Genomic DNA, 21,949 nt, shown 5'->3' with positions numbered 1-21,949 from the left:
TTCCCGTCTGCAACAACGCTCCCAACGCTGCTACCTGTACCCTAAGGGAGTTAGATGCAAGACCCATGTCAAGGCCAGCTTGAAGGAAAGCTAAGACTTGAACTACCGAGGCATTAGTCGGTACAATGTCACGACCAACACACCAATCCTCAAAAACTTTCCAAACTCTGATATAAGTGACCGAGGTGGAAGTCTTTCTAGACCGCAACAGAGTGGAAATAACCGCCTCAGGATATCCTTGACATCTCAACTTGCGCCTCTCAAAAGCCAGGCCGCAAGACAGAAGCGATCTGCCTCTTCTAAAAATATTGGACCCTGTTTGAGAAGACAAGGAAGATGACTGAGACGTATTGGTCCTTCGCGAACTAGAAGAAGTAGGTCTGCGAACCATGGTCTCCTTGGCCATTCCGGGGCTACCAGAATTACCGGTCCTGGGTGAACTTCTATGCGACGAAGTACCCGTCCCACTAGGGGCCACGGGGGAAATACATACAGCAGAATCTGTCTGGGCCACGGGAGGACCAGAGCATCTACCCCTTCTGCCCCGTGCTCTCTTCTGCGGCTGAAGAAACGAGTGGCCTTTGTGTTCTTGGCTGTGGCCATGAGATCTACGTGGGGGGGACCCCAACGATCTTCTATGAGAATCATCGCCTCTCTGGAGAGCTCCCACTCTCCCGGATCCAGACGTTGTCGGCTGAGAAAATCCGCCTGAACGTTGTCTATGCCTGCGATGTGAGAGGCAGCTATCCGAGACAAGTGTTGTTCCGCCCACTGCATTAGCCTTTCCGCTTCCCACGCAACCAGGTGACTCCTCGTGCCTCCCTGACGGTTGATGTAAGATACCGTGGTTGCATTGTCCGAAAGAATCCTGACTGCTCTTTGACAAACAAGAGGAAGGAATCCCTGTAAGGCAAGGCGAACAGCCCTTGTCTCCAACTGGTTGATGGACCACTGACTCTGCTCGTGTGTCCAAATTCCTTGAATGGAGCTCGACTGGCATACCGCCCCCCAACCCGTGAGGCTGGCATCGGTGGTGACTACTAACCAATCCGGTGTCTCCAAGGATACTCCCTGGGCCAGATTGTGAGGATCCAACCACCAAAGGAGACTGAGTCGAGCTGCCGGTGGAATTGGAAGAACCGCACTGTACTCTTGAGATGTCGGCTTCCAACGGGATAGCAGAGCCTTCTGTAGAGGTCGAAGATGCGCAAAGGCCCATGGAACTAGATCGATCGTGGAGGCCATAGTTCCCAGTACTTGTAGATAATCCCAGGCTGTTGGAACTTGGAGAGTCAAGAAACGAGAGACCTGTTCTCTCAATGCCTGCGCTCGCTCTGGACGTAAGAACACTTTTCCCTCTCTCGTGTTGAAGTGAGCGCCCAGAAAATCCAACGACTGAGATGGAGTAAGACGGCTTTTGTCGTAGTTGATTATCCAGCCCAGGGACTGAAGCAGGGACACTACCCTGTCCACTGCAAGGATCCCCTGTGTTCGGGACTTTGCCCGAATAAGCCAGTCGTCGAGATATGGATGAACCAGAATTCCTTCTCGACGAAGGGCCGCTGCAACTACAACCATAATCTTTGTAAAAGCTCGAGTAGCTGTGGCTAGACCAAAAGGTAGCGCCTTGAATTGGAAATGCTGCCCCAGGATTTTGAAGCGGAGAAAGCGTTGAAAATCCGGATGGATCGGAATATGGAGGTACGCCTCCGTTAAATCCAAAGAAGCAAGAAATTCTCCTCGATGGACCGCTGCTAACACCGACCTGAGCGTTTCCATGCAGAAACGAGGTACCCTGAGTGCCCTGTTGACGGTCTTGAGGTCTAGAATGGGTCGGAAAGATCCCTCCTTTTTGGGAACCACAAAATAAATGGAGTAGTGACCTCGACCCAACTCGGTGACGGACACTGGTCTTATCGCTCCTAAAGCCCGCAGACGCTGAAGAGTCTGACGGACGGCTTGCTGCTTGTGGAGAGAACCGCAAGGCGAGAAGAGAAATCTGTCTCTGGGGGCGTAGACAAAATCCAATGCGTAACCTTGACTTAGGATGTCCAGAACCCACTGGTCCGACGTGATGCGAGCCCACTCCCTGTAAAAGAGGGAGAGCCGGCCCCCCACCCGCGGGGTCAGCTCGTGGGCTAATTTGGCATCATTGTGATGGTTTAGGGGTTGAGCGAGAGGCTGTAGCCTCTTTGCCTGTTCGCCTACCTCGAAAGGACCGATTCCAGCCTTGAGAGCGATAAGATGGAGTCCTTGAAGCTGGCTGTTGCCTGTTTGTTCGAGCGCGACGCTGGTTCCGAGATCGGTTTCTGGAAAAACTAAAAGATCTAGCCGAACGAGGTCTGTCCTCTGGAAGCTTATGCACCGCATTCTCATTCAGGGACTTGATTATCTGGTCCAAATCCTCTCCAAAAAGGAACTTTCCCTTAAAAGGTAAAGAACCCAGACGTGTCTTGGAAGAGGAATCCGCCGACCAGTTGCGGAGCCAGAGAAGATGGCGGGCCGAAACAGCTGAAACCATTGACCGAGAGAGAACTCTAAGAAGGTCATAAAGTGCGTCCGCACCATAGGCTATCACAGACTCTAGTCTATCTGCCTGTTGAGCTTCAGCAGTAGGGAGATCCTGCGAGGTGAGTAGTTGTTGAATCCAACGTAAGCCAGCCCTCTGCGCAAGAGCAGTGCAGATAGCCGCACGCACTCCGAGAGCCGAGACCTCAAAAATTCTCTTAAGAAAAACCTCCAATTTCCTATCCTGCAGATCCCTCAGAGCTGTACCGCCCGTTACAGGGATAGTGGTGCTTTTAGTCACCGCAGAGACCGCAGAATCTACTGCCGGTACTTTTAAGAGGTCTAGAAAATCCATAGGAAGAGGATATAACTTTTCCATAGCTTTGCTGACCCTGAGGGAGGCCTCTGGAGTATCCCATTCTCTAGAAATCAGTTGTAAGAAACTGGGGTGAGTAGGGAAAGCCTTTGCCATGGGTCGAAGGCCCGCCAGGAGAGGGTCTCCCTTCTTAATTTTAGGGTCTGAGGGTGTTGGATCCGGAGGATCAATGTCCATCTCCTGTAGAATATGTGGAATGAGACCTTCCAACTCCTCCAGCTGAAAAATGCGAAGCACTCGGGGATCGTCCCCTTCCAGCTGAACTGAAAGAGAAGGATCATCTCCTGCCAAATCCTGTAGCACATTTCCCTGTGGAATAACCGGAGAATTCCGTGGTAGACCCACGGGAGGCTTGTTAGGCAGTGGAGTAGCACTTGTAACTTGGGCCACACCCTGTGCCGAAGGTCCCCCTAATGAAGGATCCAAACGTGGTAACTTGGCAGGAGGAGGACCCCCGGCCGTACCCATAGGCTGACCGCAGCTCTGTAAAAAGGCGCGGTGCATTAAAACTACAAATTCCGGGGAAAATCCTGGTAGTCCTGTAGGTAGCCCCCCCGGGGGTTCCCCTACCGTAAATGGGTCTTCTGAGCCGACCGTGGGTGTCAGAATGGCCGGTGGACGAGAAACTGAATCCCCTATGTCCTCACAATCAGAAGCGCCGGTTTCTCCCTCAGAAAACAAAATGGCCGCTGTTCCCGCGCTCAACGGGAACGGAGCCTGCCGCTGACGAGAAGTGCCGTCCTCCAAGTGGTGTCCTGTGCCTTCCCCTGATGGTGTGCTAACTTTCTCGGGGAGGTTACAATTGGAGCACAGCCCCTCGGCAGAGAGGCGGCTGCCCAAACGCCCGCAAGAAGCACAAGAAGGAGTACGCGACATGAGGGAGGAGTTTCTTTCCTCAGGGAGGCAGAAACCAAAACGGCGCGGCAGAGACCTGAAAACAGGTACTATTAAATAGCGAACAACGCTAAAAACACCCTCCTTCTTCCTACCAGCCCAAGCACTGCCGGGGAAAGGGCCTCCCAGCAGGCAGCAGCCCCGCGGAATGGCGCGTCGCGGGACCGCGGGTAGGAAGACACGACGGACTCGGGAGGAGGGTGGTGAAACTGACAGGAAAAATTTTTGTCAGAAAGTTATCCTCCAGTGCCGCCCAAAAACGGCAAGAGGTAAAATTCACTGTTTCTGAAAGAAAAAAGTAATAAAACACTTACCCCAAAGTTTCCTCCCCCAAGAGAGAATAAGAGAGGAAAGGTGTACAGAAACAGTAAGTTAACAAGGTCCTGTCAGTAGCAGACAAAAGTCTGAAATAAAAGCTTTAGTCAAATAAAATTTTAAAATTATGAAGCTCTTTCCCTTTTTTTTTAAATTTCTTGATCCCTCAAGAGAATAGGAAAAGACCTAAAGAAGCTGTGCTGGGGACTGAACAGTCCCCTGCTCACACCTGCTGGAGTCAGAAGATACTGAGGATTGAGGCACAGGGGGTCACGTCATATAGAACCACCTCTAATTTTTGCTTCTGACTCCACCTGCTGGACTGGGAGCATAACCCACAGTCTGGACTGATCCTTGTACGTACAGGGAATGGGTTTTTTATCCATGAGTATGATTTCAGTTTTGTCAAAGTTGATTATGAGTTTCAGGGAGTTTAGTAGATGCTTGATTGAGATAAGTATATCTGAGTTTTTTTTGTATGCATCTTCAATTGAGTTTTGTATGGGAATTAGAAGCTGAATGTCATCAGCATAGAGGAAATGTGAGATTCCATGATCTTTTAGTAGCTGGCAGATGGGTAGGAGGTATATGTTGAAGAGGGTAGCAGATAAGGCTGAACCTTGGGGAACTCCAGTTTTGAGGTCAATCATTTTTGATGGGGTGTTGTTGATCACTACCTGGTATGTACATTCAGAGAGGTAGGACGAGAACCATTGTAATGTAGTACCAGAAAGGCCAATATTTGACAATCGTTCTAACTGTATATTGTGGTTTACTGTGTCGAAAGCGGCTGAGAGGTCAAGGAGTATGAGTAGGTATTTTTCACCTTTATTAAAGCCTCTGATGATAATGAAATTTAGGGAGATGAGGAGAGATTCTGTATTTAGATTTTTTCTAAATCCAAATTGGGATGGATGTAGGATGTTGTTTGACTCCAGATAATCATCTAGTTGGGTGTGTACAACTTTTTCAATGGTTTTGGCTAGGAATGAAAGGTTTGATATGGGGCGGTAGTTGGTGAGGATTGCTGGATCCAGGTTGTTCTTTTTGAGGATTGGTTTGATGACAGCAGATTTGAGGCATTTGGGGTAGTAGCCTTCGGTCAATTAAAAAGGAGATAGAGCAGCTTTTAAACTAGAACAAAGATGAAAGCCGACAGTCGCTCAGCAGTGCATGGTTCAGAGAGAGGTATCTTCAAAGGATACTAATGATGCATTAGAATTAGGGCATCCCAACAGTGAGGTTCCAATAATAAGAAAAGTATTCCAAGTGCCTGTAACTAAAAACTCACCTGAGCTAAAAAATTCTAACTTATTCCTATCAATTAAAAAGCAGAATGAAAATACAAACAAAAAACAAACTTTGAAATGTTTGTATGCTAATGCCAGAAGTCTAAGAAGTAAGATGGGAGAATTAGAATGTATAGCAGTGAATTATGACATAGACTTAATTGGCATCTCAGAGACATGGTGGAAGGAGGACAACCAATGGGACAGTGCTATACCGGGGTACAAATTATATCGCAATGACAGAGAGGAGCACCCAGGAGGCGGTGTGGTACTTTATATCCAGGATGGCATAGAGTCCAACAGGATAAACATCCTGCATGAGACTAAATGCACAATTTAATCTTTATGGGTAGAAATCCCATGTGTGTCAGGGAAGACTATAGTGATAGGAGTATACTACCGTCCTCCTAGTCAAGATGGTGAGACTGACAGTGAAATGCTAAGAGAAATTAGGGAAGTGTGGTAATAATGGGAGACTTCCAAATTGGTAGTGCGGTAATAATGGGAGACTTCAATTACCCCAATATTGACTGGGTAAATATATCCTTGGGACACGCTAGAGAGATAAAGTTCCTGGATGGAATAAATGATAGCTTTATGGAGCAATTGGTTCAGGAACTGACGAGAGAGGGAGCAATTTTAGATCTAATTCTCAGTTGAGCACAGGATTTGGTGAGAGAGGTAACTGTGGTGGGGCCGCTTGGCAATAGTGATCATAATATGATCAAATTTGAATTAATGACTGGAAGGGGGACAGTAAGAAAATCCACGGCTCTCGTGCTAAACTTTCAAAAGGGAAACTTTGATAAAATGAGAAAAATTGTTAAAAAAAACTTAAAGGAGCAGCTACAAAAGTAAAAAGTGTGCAAGAGGTGTGGTAATTGTTAAAAAATACCATCCTAGAAGCACAGTCTAGATGTATTTCACACATTAAGAAAGGTGGAAAGAAGGCAAAACTATTACCGGCATGGTTAAAAGGGGAGGTGAAAGAAGCTATTTTAGCCAAAAGATCTTAATTCAAAAATTGGAAGAAGGATCCAACAGAAGAAAATAGAATAATGCATAAGCGTTGGCAAGTTAAAATGTAAGACATTGATAAGACAGGCTAAGAGAGAATTTGAAAAGAAGTTAGCCGTAGAAGCAAAAACTCACAGTAAAAACCTTTTTAAATATATCCGAAACAGAAAGCCTGTGAGGGAGTCAGTTGGACAGTTAGATGATCGAGCCGTTAAAGGGACACTTAGAGAAGATAAGGCCATCGCGGAAAGATTAAATGATTTCTTTGCTTCGGTGTTTACTGAAGAGGATGTTGGGGAGGGACCCGTACTGGAGAAGGTTTTCATGGGTAATGATTCAAATGGACTGAACCAAATCATGGTGAACCTAGAAGTTGTGGTAGACCTGATTGACAAACTGAAGAATAGTAAATCACCTGAACCGGATGGTATACACACAACAGTTCTGAAGAAACTAAAAAATGAAATTTCAGACCTATTAGTAAAAATTTGTAACCTATCATTAAAATCATCCATTGTACCTGAAGATTGGAGGATAGCTAATGTAACTCCAATATTTAAAAAGGGCTCCAGGGGCGATCTGGGAAACTATAAAGACGGGTTAGCCTGACTTCACTGCCAGGAAAAATAGTGGAAAGTGTTCTAAACATCAAAATCACAGAACACATAGAAAGACATGGTTTAATGGAACAAAGTCAGCATGGCTTTACCCAAGGCAAGTCTTACCTCACAAATCCGCTTCACTTTTTTGAAGGAGTTAATAAACATGTGGATAAAGGTGAACCGATAGATGTAGTATACTTGGATTTTCATAAGGTGTTTGACAAAGTTCCTCATGAGAAGCTTCTAGGAAAAGCAAAAAGTCATGGGATAGGTGGCGATGTCCTTTCGTGGATTACAAACTGGCTAAAAGTCAGGAAACAGAGAGTAGGATTAAATGGACAACTTTCTCAGGGGAAGGGTGTGGGCAGTGGAGTGCCTCAGGGATCTGTATTGGGACCCTTATTTTTCAATATATTTATAAATGATCTGGAAAGAAATACGACGAGTGAGATAATCAAATTTGCAGATGATACAAAATTGTTCAGAGTAGTTAAATCACAAGCAGATTGTGATAAATTGCAGGAAGACCTTGTGAGACTGGAAAATTGGGCATCAAAATGGCAGATGAAATTTAATGTGGATAAGTGCAAGGTGATGCATATAGGGAAAAATAACCCATGCTATAATTACACAATGTTAGGTTCCATATTAGGTGCTACAACCCAAGAAAGAGATCTAGGCTTCATAGTGGAAAACACATTGAAATCGTTGGTTCAGTGTGCTGCGGCAGTCAAAAAAGCAAACAGAATGTTGAGAATTATTAGAAAGGGAATGGTGAATAAAATGGAAAATGTCATAATGCCTCTGTATCGCTCCATGGTGAGACCGCACCTTGAATACTGTGTACAATTTTGGTCGCCGAATCTCAAAAAATATATAATTGCGATGGAGAAGGTACAGAGAAGGGCTACCAAAATGATAAGGGGAATGGAACAGCTCCCCTATGAGGAAAGGCTGAAGAGGTTAGGTCTGTTCAGCTTGGAGAAGAGGCGGCTGAGGGGGGATAAGATAAGAGGTGTTTAAAATCATGAGAGGTCTAGAATGGGTAGATGTGAATCGATTATTTACTCTTTCGGATAATAGAAAGACTAGGGGGCACTCCATGAAATTAGCGTGTGGCACATTTAAAACTAATCGGAGAAAGTTCTTTTTCACTCAATGCACAATTAAACTCTGGAATTTGTTGCCAGAGGATGTGGTTAGTGCAGTTAGTATAGCTGTGTTAAAAAAGGATTGGATAAGTTCTTGGAGGAGAAGTCTATTACCTGCTATTAGTTTTTGGGTACTTGCCAAGTTCTTATGGCCTGGATTGGCCACTATTGGAAACAGGATGCTGGGCTTGATGGACCCTTGGTCTGACCCAGTATGGCATGTTCTTATTCTCACCGGGCACGCCACAGCATGCGCTGCCCTGCCCAACCTTATCCAAAATCCTTTCCCCTATTGGTCCGTCTTGGATTTCTTTTAAAACAAACTAACGATGTCCTTTGACACCATAACCTGCCCCTCCATCAACCCAACACCCCGTGCATTAGTTTTTTAACTTACTACTAATTTGCTTATGCACAGTGCTGCAAAGAATGCTAACGAGAAGGCTGTTCTAAACAGAAGAGCTTCGTTATCTGACCAACAAACATGCACCAAGCATCTTGTTATTTCAACCAAATCCTCGTATCTAATAGGTCTCCTCCTATCTCCACCCCACCCTCGTTCCCTACGCCACCCTGATAAAACTTGCTTCACCCTGAAACTTAAAGCAGGGTTCTGCCAACCCCTTAGCCTCTGAATGATTGCAAAACCTGCAAGGTGTGCCTTCACCATCGACAAGGAATATTGGTTAGCCTTAACCCATGTGATGTATTGCACCACCTAATGATCCCCCGCTGGCCCACCTGCCCAACCCCTACCTAACAGAAATCTAATTATCTCGCGGTTTCCCGTCTTATACACTGCCCATGTCGACGGGGCTACCAACTTTTTTATGAGCCTCCACTCTTCTTCATCCCTAAGGTCCACAAATATTCCAGACACTTCTCCGCCATCAAATCTGTTCCTGGAGCCAGCAATCTGAACACCTTCCACTTAAAACGAAAAAGGGCATCCGCTATAACATTTTCATCTCCTGGAACATGCTTAGCTGTTATCTTAACATTTCTCATCAAACAAAGACCTACCAGCTCTCTTAATAATGCCGAAACCAGCGAACATCTTGCAGACAACCGATTGATTACCTGCACAACTCCCAGGTTGTCACATCAAAAAACCACTCGCCTGTTCACCAGCTCTTCACCCCAAATAGCCAACGCCACCACAATGGGAAATAACTCCAAGAAAGTTATGTTCTTTATGATACCCTCAACTACCCAATGTTCCGGCCGTGACTCGGCACACCATTTGCCTTGAAAAAACACCCCGAAACCCGAAGCCCCTGCCGCATCAGAAAACAATTCCAGCTCATCATTTGTTACTTCCTTGTCTGGCATTAAACATACCCCATTAAATCCTTTCAAAAATACCTCCCACACATGTAATTCCTCTCTGATTACCTGCGTTATTCATATAAAATGATGCGCAGCCCTGATCCCTGCCGTGGCAGAGGACAGCCTCCTGATAAAAGCCCGACTGACTGGGATTACTCTACATGCAAAATTTAATGCCCCAATCAATGCTTGCATTGATTTCAAAGTGACCTTTTTCGCTCGACTTACTTCTCGGACTAGGTCTCTTAACTTGTTAACTTTGTCCAGCGGCAACCTAGAATAGAGTGCGATTGTGTCCAACTCAATCCCTAAAAAAGTCAACTTCGTGACTGGTCCTTCGGTCTTATCCTATGCTATTGGTACACCCAATCTCTCTGCCACCTTTAAAAAACCATCTAACTGTTTACTACACTGCTCCCAGTTCCCTCGCCCTATGAATAGGAAATCATCTAAATAATGAAGCATGCTAACCTCACCTGTCTCTAACTCCCTCTGCCACTGCAAAAATGAACTAAAAGCCTCAAAGTAAGTGCAGGATATGGCGCAACCCATAAGCAAACACTTCTCCGCATAATACTCGCTTTCAAAGGTGAACCCCAGTAAATGTAAACTGCTAGGGTGAATCGGGAGTAACCTAAAAGCAGATTCGATGCCCACCTTAGCTAACAGCGCTCCCCTGCCTGCTGTTTTGATCAACTTTAACGCAAGATCAAATGAAGTATGCTTTACCGAACAATTGATCCTAGGGATAAAATCATTAACAGGTTCAATATAAGGAGGAATTTTCCGGGAATCTTTTTAGGAATAACAGCCAGCGGGGATAAATGCATTTTTTATAAAAGGTGTTTTGGTTGAGTTTCCCATGTATTCCATGACAAGGCGATAGCTAAAGCCAGAAGAATGCTGGGCTGCATAGAGAGAGGAATATCGAGTAAGAAAAGGGAAGTGATTATTCCCTTTTACAGGTCCTTGGTGAGGCCTCACCTGGAGTACTGTGTTCAGTTCTGGAGACCGTATCTTCGAAAGGACAAAGACAAGATGGAGGCGGTACAGAGAAGGGCGACCAGGAAGGTGGAGGATCTTCATCGGATGACGTACGAGGAGAGATTGAAGAATCTAAATATGTACACCCTGGAGGAAAGGAGGAGCAGAGGTGATATGATACAGACTTTCAGATACTTGAAAGGTGTTAATGATCCAAAGACAACAACAAACCTTTTCCGTAGGAAAAAAATCAGCAGAACCAGGGGTCACGATTTGAAGCTCCAGGGAGGAAGATTCAGAACCAATGTCAGGAAGTATTTCTTCACGGAGAGGGTGGTGGATGCCTGGAATGCCCTTCCAGAGGATGTGGTGAAGACCAGAACTGTGAAGGACTTCAAAGGGGCGTGGGATAAACACTGTGGATCCATAAAGTCAAGAGGCCGCCAATGAAGAGTGGGTGACTCGCCAGAATGATGGCTACTGCCTGGAGACAATACCCTTATTAAATAAACATACACATGCTTACTGTGACTCCAACATCGCTCTAAGCTTCAACAGCAAGAGGAAATGTGGTAAAAAGGATTCACACTCACAAAGAGGGGAGTAGCTGGCTTGTTACGGCGGTTACTACCCCAAATCAAATAAGCCTGATACTTCACTTTCAATGCGTATACAGCATAGTTCTCTGCTTCAACGGCAGGGGAGAAGAAAAACTGATACTTCACACATCCAGCAGAGCTCTCTCCTTCAACGGCAGGGGAGAAGAAAAGAGGGTTAGCACTCACAAAGCGGGGAGTAGCTGGCTTGTTACGGCGGTTACTACCCCAAACCAAATGTGCCTGATACTTCACTTTCGATGCATATCCAGCATGGCTCTCTGCTTCAACAGCATGGGAGAAGACTGATACTTCACGCATATCCAGCATAGCTCCCTGCTTCAACGGCAGGGGAGAAGAAAAACAACCGATAAGGGCTGTATAACATAGTCTGGGTAAAACAAATAAGCATGGGTGTAGCTTGCTTATTGCGGCGGCTACTACCCCTAACTAATCAAGCTAGATATTTCACTTGGATGCAGCTCCATCACTGCTCTCTACATTAAAGGTGGGGGTGGAAGGGAAATAGAACCAAGAGCTAAGAGAAACAGATAAGTATGAGAGAAAAAATGTGTGAAGCTTGCTGGGCAGCCTGGATGGGCCATTTGGTCTTCTTCTGCCATCATTTCTATGTTTCTATGTTTCTATGATCCTCTTCTGTTTTGTAGATTTTCTCTTGTATTCTATGTTCTCCTCTTCTGGTGGTTTGATTTTCCCTTTGTATTCCATGTGCTTCTCTTCAGGTAGATTTTCCCTTTCTTTTCCGCCTGTATGCTCTGCATGTTCTCCTCATCCTTGGCAGTCATTCTGTTCTTGATTATGGCCACAGTATCACCACAAAAGTGACATGCAATCAGTTGTGGAAAGGAAACGCCAACCAACTTTTTGAAGTAACAAAAATATATTTTTAAAATCAAACTATTTACAAAAAAATAACTTTTTAAATATGTATATATTTTGAAAAGGGGGGGGGGGGGGGGGTGTGGTGAAAAAGTGGAGGGACCATGCCATGGGGGAGGAGGAGGAGCATAGTCATTGACGGTCCTCAGGCGGTGCCCATCCTGCAGGAGCCCGTGCCATGACCAGCAGGGACTGAGCTCCTGCGATTGTTCGCAGGAGCTCAATTATGCTGGCCAAGGCGCAGATTGTGCAGGATCATCACTGCCTGCACTGCCATTCCCTCCCGGGTCACCAGGCCGTGGGTAATCTGCGCCAGGAGGAGCAGCATAGCGTTCAGGCACCCCTCGAGGTTTGAGGGCCCTTCCCCGGATGCTATGCTGCCCTCCGGCTGATGACCCACCCTGGGCAGCCCAGGAGAGCCAGGGCCGACAACGTCAACGACGATGTCCTCCTCATCTCCCATGGCAGGTGGGGCAGGAGAGAGTTGGGGCGGAAAAATAATTGGGGGGGGGGGGGGGGGGCTCAATTGCCGCTTCATCCTCTATCTCTGTCGATGTGTCTGAAAAGAGAAAAAATTAAAGCGTTACCGCTGTCGCACATGAAAACATCCACAACAGTGTAGGAGGGAGAACTTAGCAACATTTTAAACAGGAACATAACCTCTACCATTACAGAGAGTATGACATTTACAAATGCACATTTCATAGGCGTGCCAAATAGCATTAAACATCCACATACTTTAAGCATGCCAATGGTATAAAAGGCTCACCGTGGCATTGTTCCGGAGGAGCATATTTCTCCCCACTGGAGCTGTCATCCGTGCTGCTCTCTGAAAACAAAAATTAGTAAAATTTTCACAATTGTACATGCAAAGATCAAGAATGGTACAAATGTTTAATTTCTTCAGGGCATTTCTTAACAAGACCATATCACTTGCAGGTCAACCATGACATTTGCTAACTGCACATACCTTCCGCTCTTTGGTGGGCCCGCAGGGCCCTCAGATATTCTGGCTCCTCCCTCTGGATCCTTCGTGCCTGCTTCTTCAATGCCTCAACCTGGTGGTAATACAATAGAAATAGGAAACAGAAGTTGAACTAAAACGTTTTGCTTTTGAGGCAAAAATAAATTCAAAACAAACAAGTCTAACAAGTGAAGTATCTGTTTTCCTTTTGTCATTCCCATCACAATACAAACCACCCAAATACTTCAAACAAGTCAAGTACCAGTTGTCCTATTGTCACGCACAGCAATACAAAACAACCACCCAAATAAATGTAATTTCCCTGGTTTAAACAAGTCAAGTGTCAGTTTTCCTATTGTCACACACAGCAATACAAAACAAACCCCCAAATATATGTTACAAGCCGTTAAGCCCGTCACAACGGGCTACATTACATTTTTGTTTTCGGTCCATTTTCGAAAACAGCACCCTCCTACACTTTTTCTCCCTCATTCCCCCTTGCCCTCAGTCACTTACCCCCTTCCCACCCCTCAGTCTTACTCACTCTCTGTCTCCCACTGCCTCCTTCCCCTCACTCTCACCTCCCTCCCCTTCCCTCAGTCACTCCCACCTCTCTCCCCTTCCCTCAGTCACTCCCCACCCTGTCTCAATCCCATCCCCTCTCCCTCAGCCCTCCTCCACTCCCTTTTTCTCTGCTCCACAACTTCTTACCCTTCCACTTACTCACATCCCTGTCTCTCACCTCTCCCTCATTCTCCCTCTCCCCTCACTCTTCCCCACCCCCTCCCTCACTCAGTCCCTCACTCAGTCCCTCCCCCTCCCTCTCTCTCACTCAGTCCCTCCCTCCCACTCAGTCCCTCCCTCAGTCCCTCCCCCTCAATCCCTCCCTCCCTCTCACTCAGTCCCTCCCTCAGTCCCTCCCTCCCCCTCTCACTCAATCCCTCCCTCCCACTCAGTCCCTCCCTCTCACTCAGTCCCTCCCTCCCTCTCACTCAGTCCCTCCCTCCCTCACTACTGGCCGCCGCTGCTCCTCGTCGTCGTTCGCTGCCGCCCGCCGCCGCCACCACCGCTGCCACCCGCTGCCACCGCCATCGCCGCCGCTGCCACCCGACGCCGCCATCGCCGCTGCCGCTGCCACCCAACACCACCATGTTTTGTTTTTTTTTTACGCTGGCTAAGACCGACGTCCTTGCCCGCACATGCGCAGTAGAGCTGTGCTCTACTGCGCATTTGCGGGCCGTCGGTCATGGCCCATTTATAAGGTAGATTTTACTTGTTTTTTTTCATGCGTGTTAGAAGATAACAAGAAACAGAGGCCTATGAACTTACCTCCCTCGGGTAGGAAGCCTGGGCGTTGAATTGTGCCCTGAGTGCCCTCCAGGCCTCGTCGGCCCTGTCCTGGTCTCATGGGCGCCCAGGGCTGAAGTACAGGTGACGCTCATCTCCAACAATTAGGGATGCTAGCAACCTCACATCCCCGGTGCTAAAATTGGGCATCCGCCTCTGGGCATCTTGAATATCATTAACAAAATGGCCGTCCGGGCGTGGCGTTGCACGTTCTAGCATCCTGGCACCTGCTCCCAGCATCCGTTGAGGCGTCCCTTTGGTTCCGCCATGTTCCTACAGCGGAACTTTTCAGGCGCACAAGGCTGAAGCCTAGAATTAGGCGTCCCTTTGGTTCCGCCATGTTCCTACCGCTACAAATTTTTCAGGCGCTCAAGGCTGAAGCCTAGAATTAGGCATCCCTTTGGTTCCGCCATGTTCCTACCGCTACAAATTTTTCAGGCGTTCAAGGCTGAAGCCTAGAATTAGGCGTCCCTTTGGTTCCGCCATGTTCCTACCGCTACAAATTTTTCAGGCGCTCAAGGCTGAAGCCTAGAATTAGGCGTCCCTTTGGTTCCGCCATGTTCCTACAGTGGAACTTTTCAGGCGCACAAGGCTGAAGCCTAGAATTAGGCGTCCCTTTGGTTCCGCCATGTTCCTACCGCTACAAACTTTTCAGGCGCTCAAGGCTGAAGCCTAGAATTAGGCGTCCCTTTGGTTCCTCCATGTTCCTACCGCTACAAACTTTTCAGGCGCTCAAGGCTGAAGCCTAGAATCACGCGTCCCTTTGGTTCCGCCACGTTCCTACAGCGGAACTTTTCAGGCATTCAAGGCTGAACATGGACGTTCCCGTCATTTTTCCCGCCTTTTTGGAACTGAAGTTTCCAATTGGTGAAGTCAGCACAGCGTCATAATTCTACCATGAACGTGTATATAGGTCGCTTCTCGGAATGGAAAAGTGCCTTTCGAATTCATTTTGGACTAGGACACACCATGTACAACTGTTCCATCGGATATCTATCGGGACATTGGCAAGGCTTTCAGCAGGTAGGCATAGCAATGCATGCTTCTTTCTTTCCGGCGTATGCTCAAGCCTAGAATTAGGCATCCCTTGGTTGCTCCATGTGCCTATGCTACTTTTCTATGCGCTTAGGCTTGGGTGCTCATGGATGAAGCCTAGAATTAGCGTCCCTTAGGTTCTGCCGCTGGCCATGGACGTTGGAAGATAACATGGCCGGCGAACATAGACGTTCCTGCCTTTTTCTCGCTACCCTCCACGGCCTCGCTATCCATGGTGGCAGGTGTGTTTTTCATTTTCCTGTTTGCAATATATGTTCACCTCTTCTTTCCCGTTATTATTTGTTTCTTTATGATTTTCACAGTGAGTGTTTGCTGTATACGTGCCCCTCTTCTTAGCGGATATTCTGTTTTTGATGTTTGTTGTTTTCACTCTTACCTGTATATGTTACCCTCTTCTTTGCATTTATTCTGTTTTTGATGTTTAGGTTTAGACGCTTGGCTGTATGCTCTCCATTGTACCCTGTACCTTTGCTGTCATTTGGTAAATGTTCATCACAGTCATTAACCCCTTTTCGCCTTGTTATTTTCTCCGATTCAGACAATGATGCCCGGAAAACATTGCATTGCACGGGTAGAGGTGGAGTCCGGAGCCCGGCAACCAGTACTGGAAGGCACTTCTGGCTGTTGCTGGATGCCATACATGGGCCTCAATATTTTCTAGTATATTTTATTAGTACTGATTAATTTCCGTTATGCTGTCTTCCCGTTCATTAATCACGGGCTCTTTTTTTATCGTTCAGGTATAAATATGCCAGGAAAGCGCATAATTGCACAGGTTGAGGAGCATGACGTAGAGCTGGAACAACAGGAAGGCACAAGTGCGAGCCAGCCATCCAGAAAGCGAACCTGTAATGCTCGCTTTACGGATGAAGAGAAGGAGGTATTGTGCCGTGCCGTCTGCGAGAAATATAAAGTTCTTTTCCAGTCAAAGGTTTCGTGGTCCAGCAAGAAAAGGATTTGGGAAAAGATCGCTCAGGATGTGAGCTCCCTTTCTGTCACACCCAGGGATGTTAAATAGGTGCAGCACCGGTGGCGCAACACCAGAAAAGAGGTCAAAGAGAAGGCCACTAAAATCGACACCTCTGCAAAGAGGACCGGTGGAGGGCCATCATGTAACATCGTGCTCACACCTGTGGAGGAGCTGGTTCTCCGAACTGTCAGGTTGGAGGTCGTAGTGGGCGTGCAGATGCAGTACAGCGCTGACTCGGCAGCATGTGGAGGTATGCATGTACATAAATCTTGTTAGCGTTGCATGTTAACTTTATGGGTCACGAGGAGACGACTGATGTGTGATCACTCTCTTTCCCTGGTTTTCACTTTTTTCCAACAGTAATTTTGAGATGTGCGAGATTGATTGCCCTACCGTCACATACTTATGGTAATACTATCTGATAAAATTTTGCTAATATGTCACGTCTCTCTGTGCTTTTCATGTTATAAGAATTCTTGTTCAATAACATATATATATATATATATATATATATATATATATATATATATACACACACACACACGCATACATACATATATCCATATATTTATATATTGATATTTTGTATTTAGTTTTGTTCCACGCATTGAAAATTGGGGGTACGGTTAAGACATGATTCAATGAGCCAAATGTTGCGAGTATGACAACGGTACTGCTATAAATTCTGATGCACTCTTCCCAGCTTATAGAATGACTGCAACCTCTTTCTATATTTTTATCCACAGATACAGTGGACGATGGCGATGTTACCAGCGAGGAATCCATCCCCACCCCTGATGATTTCATCTTCCCGATGTCGAGCGCAGACTCCCCCAGCCAACACATGTCAACAGAAGACATGGTAACACTGAACCTGTTTGATGTGTCTTCTCTCAGCCAAGTACCAGAAGCATCGGTTCCCCTGGACCACCAGGATTCTGCACCTCTGCAAACATTTCTTGATTCACAACCATCCCAGCTACTGGCTGACGCTCCACCGATACTGGAAACGGTGTCAGTGGCGCAGGACCTAAAACTGTCACTGTTTGGCAATGATGGCCTGAGTGAGCAATTTTTGAGTGGAATAACCTCGCATCAGGATCGACATAATGAACAACTCCTCCAGGAAGTGCGGTTGCTGAGATCCGACGTCAATGCTGGGATGGCCGCTCAAGCTAATGCAATTAGAGAAACTATGGCGGAATTGATAGGCGCAATTCAAGAACTAGCCTCAACTTATTGTTCCGTCAACCAATCTTAAAATGTTCAATAAAAGTTATTTTTTTGCAATTTACCTACGTATCCTTTAATGTCACATCCATCGTTGAATATGTAAGAAAAGGGTTAAGTAATCAAAGTTGACAATATTACAACATAGCATAATTGCAAATTTTTAAATTGTTATAGGTTTATACATGGGGGATAGGATGGGTATGGCAAGGGAAGAGACCATGCAGTACGGGGGAATAAGAGTGTCATTGCAGTTGGGAGGGGGCCATACCGTGTTCATAACATCAATGTCGATGTCACCCCATCCCCTAGGTCTGGTATGAATGCACAGATGGCAGGAGTAGAGCCGGGGGGGGGGGGGGGGGGAATCCTTGGCGCTGGAGGGGCGCTCCACATGCAAGAGCCTGTGGAGCCTGTATTCTGAGGGAAAGCATCTGGAAACTTAGAGCTTGCCCAATTTGTGCACAACTCTCTTCCTTGAAAAAGGAGCTGACTGAGGTTAAAGCTCAATTAGCTTCAATTACAAGTATTACACCCACATTGCATTACTCAGAAAATAATTCCCCAATATCACAGAAAAACCAGGAGTCAAGAAAAAGAGATTCATTAGGCTCAGGTAGGACCCACAGTCACCCATTCTTGACAGATGGGCAGCCAACAGGTATACCCCCCCACTCAAAACAGGTCATTAAGAAATTCTTTAAAATTCAGGATTACAGTGGGCTCTGGTAGAATTAGACCTGTGATGAGGAGACACACAATGTACCAAATGCAAAGAGAACAAAAAGCCTTCTCTATATTAAAAACTGAAGAAGTTCTTGAGAAAAACATTGAAGTGTTACCAGAAAAGAGAAAAAAAATACAATGCATGCAGAATTTCAAGATCCATAACCCAAAGAAAAATCTAATTGAGATGGATAACTCTGTCAACAGGGGCACAACTGCAAAAGGAAAGAGTGAAGTGAATAACAAATCTCAACTAAAGTCTCATAAGGAGTCCAGGAAAAGCAATAACCTTAAAGAGAGTACCTGGAAGGCTATGACCACAAATGCTCATAGTTTGGGAAATAAAATCCCAGATCTGCAGGCCCTAATGACTGAGGCAGAATTGGACATTGTTGCTATCACAAAAACATGGTTCACAGAATCTCATGAATGGGATACAACAATACCAGGCTATAACTTGTTAAGGAAGGACAGAGAGGATAGAAAAGGGGGAGGTGTGGCTCTTTATGTCAGAAACAACATCCAAGCATCTGAGCTGCAAGGAAGTTGGGGTAAGGAAGAAGCTCTATGGGTCGACCTAAAAAAAGATGACGGAGCGTCCATTTATATTGGAGTGGTTTACAGGCCTCCAAACCAAAAGGAAGAGCTGGACAGAGATCTGGATGAAGACATCCATAAGATAGGTAAGAAGGGAGAAGTGGTGATCGTTGGTGACTTTAATATGCCAGATGTAGACTGGAAAATCCCATCTGCAGAAACTAAAAATAGTAGAGCGATAGTGGATGCCATGCAAGTATCTTTGTTCAAACAAATGGTATTGGAACCCACGAGAGAAGGAACTATACTCGACTTAGTGCTCACTAATGCAGATAATGTTTCTGATGTCCAGGTGGGTGCCTACCTCAGCATCAGTGATCATCAAACGGTATGGTTTAATATCACTAAAAGAATATGGAAAGGAACCACAAAGACCCGAGTTTTACAGTTCAAAAACACAGACTTTGAGGAAATGGGGAAGTACCTGGAGGAAGAACTAAAAGGATGGGAGAACGAGAGAGATGTGGATCAGCAGTGGACCAGCAGTGGACCAATCTAAAAGGAGCAATCACCAAGGCAACTGCTCTATATGTTAGAAATGTAAAGAAAAGCAAAAGAAAATTGAAACCTATCTGGTTCTCAAAGGAGGTGGCTGACAAAATTAAAGCTAAAAGAACAGCATTCAAGAAATATAAAAGATCCCAAAGGGAGGAGCACAAAGAAGAATATTTGTTTCAACTGAGGGAGACAAAGAAATTAATCAAGTTGGCAAAAAGTCAAGCAGAAGAGAGGATTGCCAAGGAGATAAAAAATGATGACAAAACATTTTTCAGATACATCAGCGAAAAGAGAAAAGTCCAAAGTGGTATAGTGAAATTGAAAGGTGGTAATGATCAATGTGTGGAGAGAGACGAAGAAATGGCAGAAATATTAAATGAATACTTCAGCTCTGTGTTCACTAAAGAAGACCCTGGAGAAGGACCACCTCTACACAACAAGAAACTGGATGGAAGTGGAATAGATGAAAATCCTTTTACAGTAGAAAATGTATGGGAAGAGCTAAAGAATCTGAAAGTGGACAAAGCCATGGGGCCTGATGGGATTCATCCAAGGATACTGAAGGAGCTCAGAGATGTTCTGGCGGGTCCGCTGTGTGACCTGTTCAATAGATCCCTAGAAACAGGAGTGGTACCAAGAGATTGAAGAAGAGCGGTGGTGGTCCCGCTTCACAAGAGTGGGAACAGGGAGGAGGCTGGCAACTACAGACCAGTTAGCCTCACTTCGGTGGTGGGAAAAGTAATGGAGTCACTGCTGAAAGAGAGAATAGTGAACTATCTACAGTGAGGAGAATTGATGGACCAGAGGCAACATGGATTCACCAGGGGAAGATCCTGTCAGACAAATCTGATTGACTTTTTTGACTGGGTAACCAAGGAATTGGATCGAAGAAGAGCGCTCGATGTCATCTACTTGGATTTCAGCAAAGCTTTTGATACGGTTCCGCACAGGAGACTGGTGAATAAAACGAGAAGCTTAGGAGTGAGTGCCGAGGTGGTGACCTGGATTGCAAATTGGTTGACGGACAGAAGACAATGTGTGATGGTAAACGGAACTTTCTCTGAAGAGAGAGCGGTTTTAAGTGGTGTACCGCAAGGATCGGTTTTGGGACCGGTCCTGTTCAATATCTTTGTGAGCGACATTGCGGACGGGATAGAAGGTAAGGTTTGTCTTTTTGCGGATGACACTAAGATCTGCAACAGAGTGGACACGCCGGAAGGAGTGGAGAGAATGAGACGGGATTTAAGGAAACTGGAAGAGTGGTCGAAGATATGGCAGCTGAGATTCAATGCCAAGAAGTGCAAAGTCATGCATATGGGGAGTCCAAATGAACTGTATTCGATGGGGGGGGGGAAAGGCTGATGTGCACGGAGCAGGAGAGAGACCTTGGGGTGATGGTGTCTAATGATCTGGTCTGCGAAACAATGCGACAAGGCGATAGCAAAAGCCAGAAGAATGCTGGGCTGCATAGAGAGAGCAATATCGAGTAAGAAAAGGGAAGTGATTATTCCCTTGTACAGGTCCTTGGTGAGGCCTCACCTGGAGTACTGTGTTCAGTTCTGGAGACCGTATCTACAAAGAGACAAAGACAAGATGGAAGCGGTACAGAGAAGGGCGACCAAGAAGGTGGAGGATCTTCATCGGATGACATACGAGGAGAGACTGAAGAATCTAAATATGTACACCCTGGAGGAAAGGAGGAGCAGGGGTGATATGATTCAGACTTTCAGATACTTGAAAAACTTTAATGATCCAAAGACAATGACAAACCTTTTCCGTCGGAAAAAAATCAGCAGAACCACAGGTCACGAGCTGAGGCTCCAGGGAGGAAGACCAAGAACCAATGTCAGGAAGTATTTCTTCACGGAAAGGGTGGTGGATGCCTGGAATGCCCTTCCAGAGGAAGTGGTGAAGTCTAAAACTGTGAAAGACTTCAAAGGGGCGTGGGCGTAAATATAGAGGAGGCGGTAAAACACTGCACGGAGCGGCAGTAGCCAGAGGCATTCATGGAGCGGGATGCCAGTGGCCAGTAGTTCGTGTTCCACCTTCAGGCAGCAAAACACTGCACGGAGCGGCAGTAGCCACAGAGGCATTCACGGAGTGGGATGCCAGTGGCCAGTGGTTTGTGTTCCACCTTCACGGAGCAGAAGGATGGAGGGCTGCCATCTCCAAAAAAAACCCCAAAAAACCCAAAAAAACAAAACAAAACAAAAAAACAAAAAACAAAAAACAAACAAAACAGAGGTGGGTAAGAGTATGGAGCAGGGGAGTGGCTGCTTGTTGCGGCGATTGCTACCCCTGATTGAGCTGGATGTTCACTGGGATGCGGATACGGCGCTGCTCTCTGCATTGGTGGAGGGGTGGAAGGGAACTGGGGCCGGAGGGTGCTGGAAGCCAATAGTGACGGGTGGGAGGGAGAAAAAGGGAGGGGGGGGGGGAAGATTAAAAAAAAAAAATGGATAAACTGCGTAGCTTGCTGGGCAGACTGGATGGGCCGATTGGTCTTCTTCTGCCGTCATTTCTAGGTTTCTATAAAAGACAGGGAAAGACAAGAATGTTGTATACAATGGGTAGACACACATTATTGATGTTATACTTCA

The 21,949-nt window shown here is 46.2% G+C and overlaps 1 long non-coding RNA gene across 1 annotated transcript; it reads right to left on the bottom strand.

Moving 5' to 3' along the window:
- Positions 1–12,040: 12,040 nt before the first annotated feature.
- Positions 12,041–21,181, bottom strand: LOC115080918. The gene is made up of 4 exons (XR_003853703.1): positions 21,120–21,181; positions 12,932–13,019; positions 12,731–12,790; positions 12,041–12,520 (listed from the first exon to the last, which is right to left on the bottom strand). It is a non-coding gene; the product is annotated as an uncharacterized LOC115080918 (long non-coding RNA).
- Positions 21,182–21,949: the final 768 nt, after the last annotated feature.

This window comes from Rhinatrema bivittatum, chromosome 1, assembly GCF_901001135.1.
Source record: "Rhinatrema bivittatum chromosome 1, aRhiBiv1.1, whole genome shotgun sequence".
Lineage (NCBI taxonomy): Eukaryota > Metazoa > Chordata > Amphibia > Gymnophiona > Rhinatrematidae > Rhinatrema > Rhinatrema bivittatum.
Note: the sequence above shows the minus strand (reverse complement) of the source record. Positions and strands in the feature narration are given on the sequence as shown.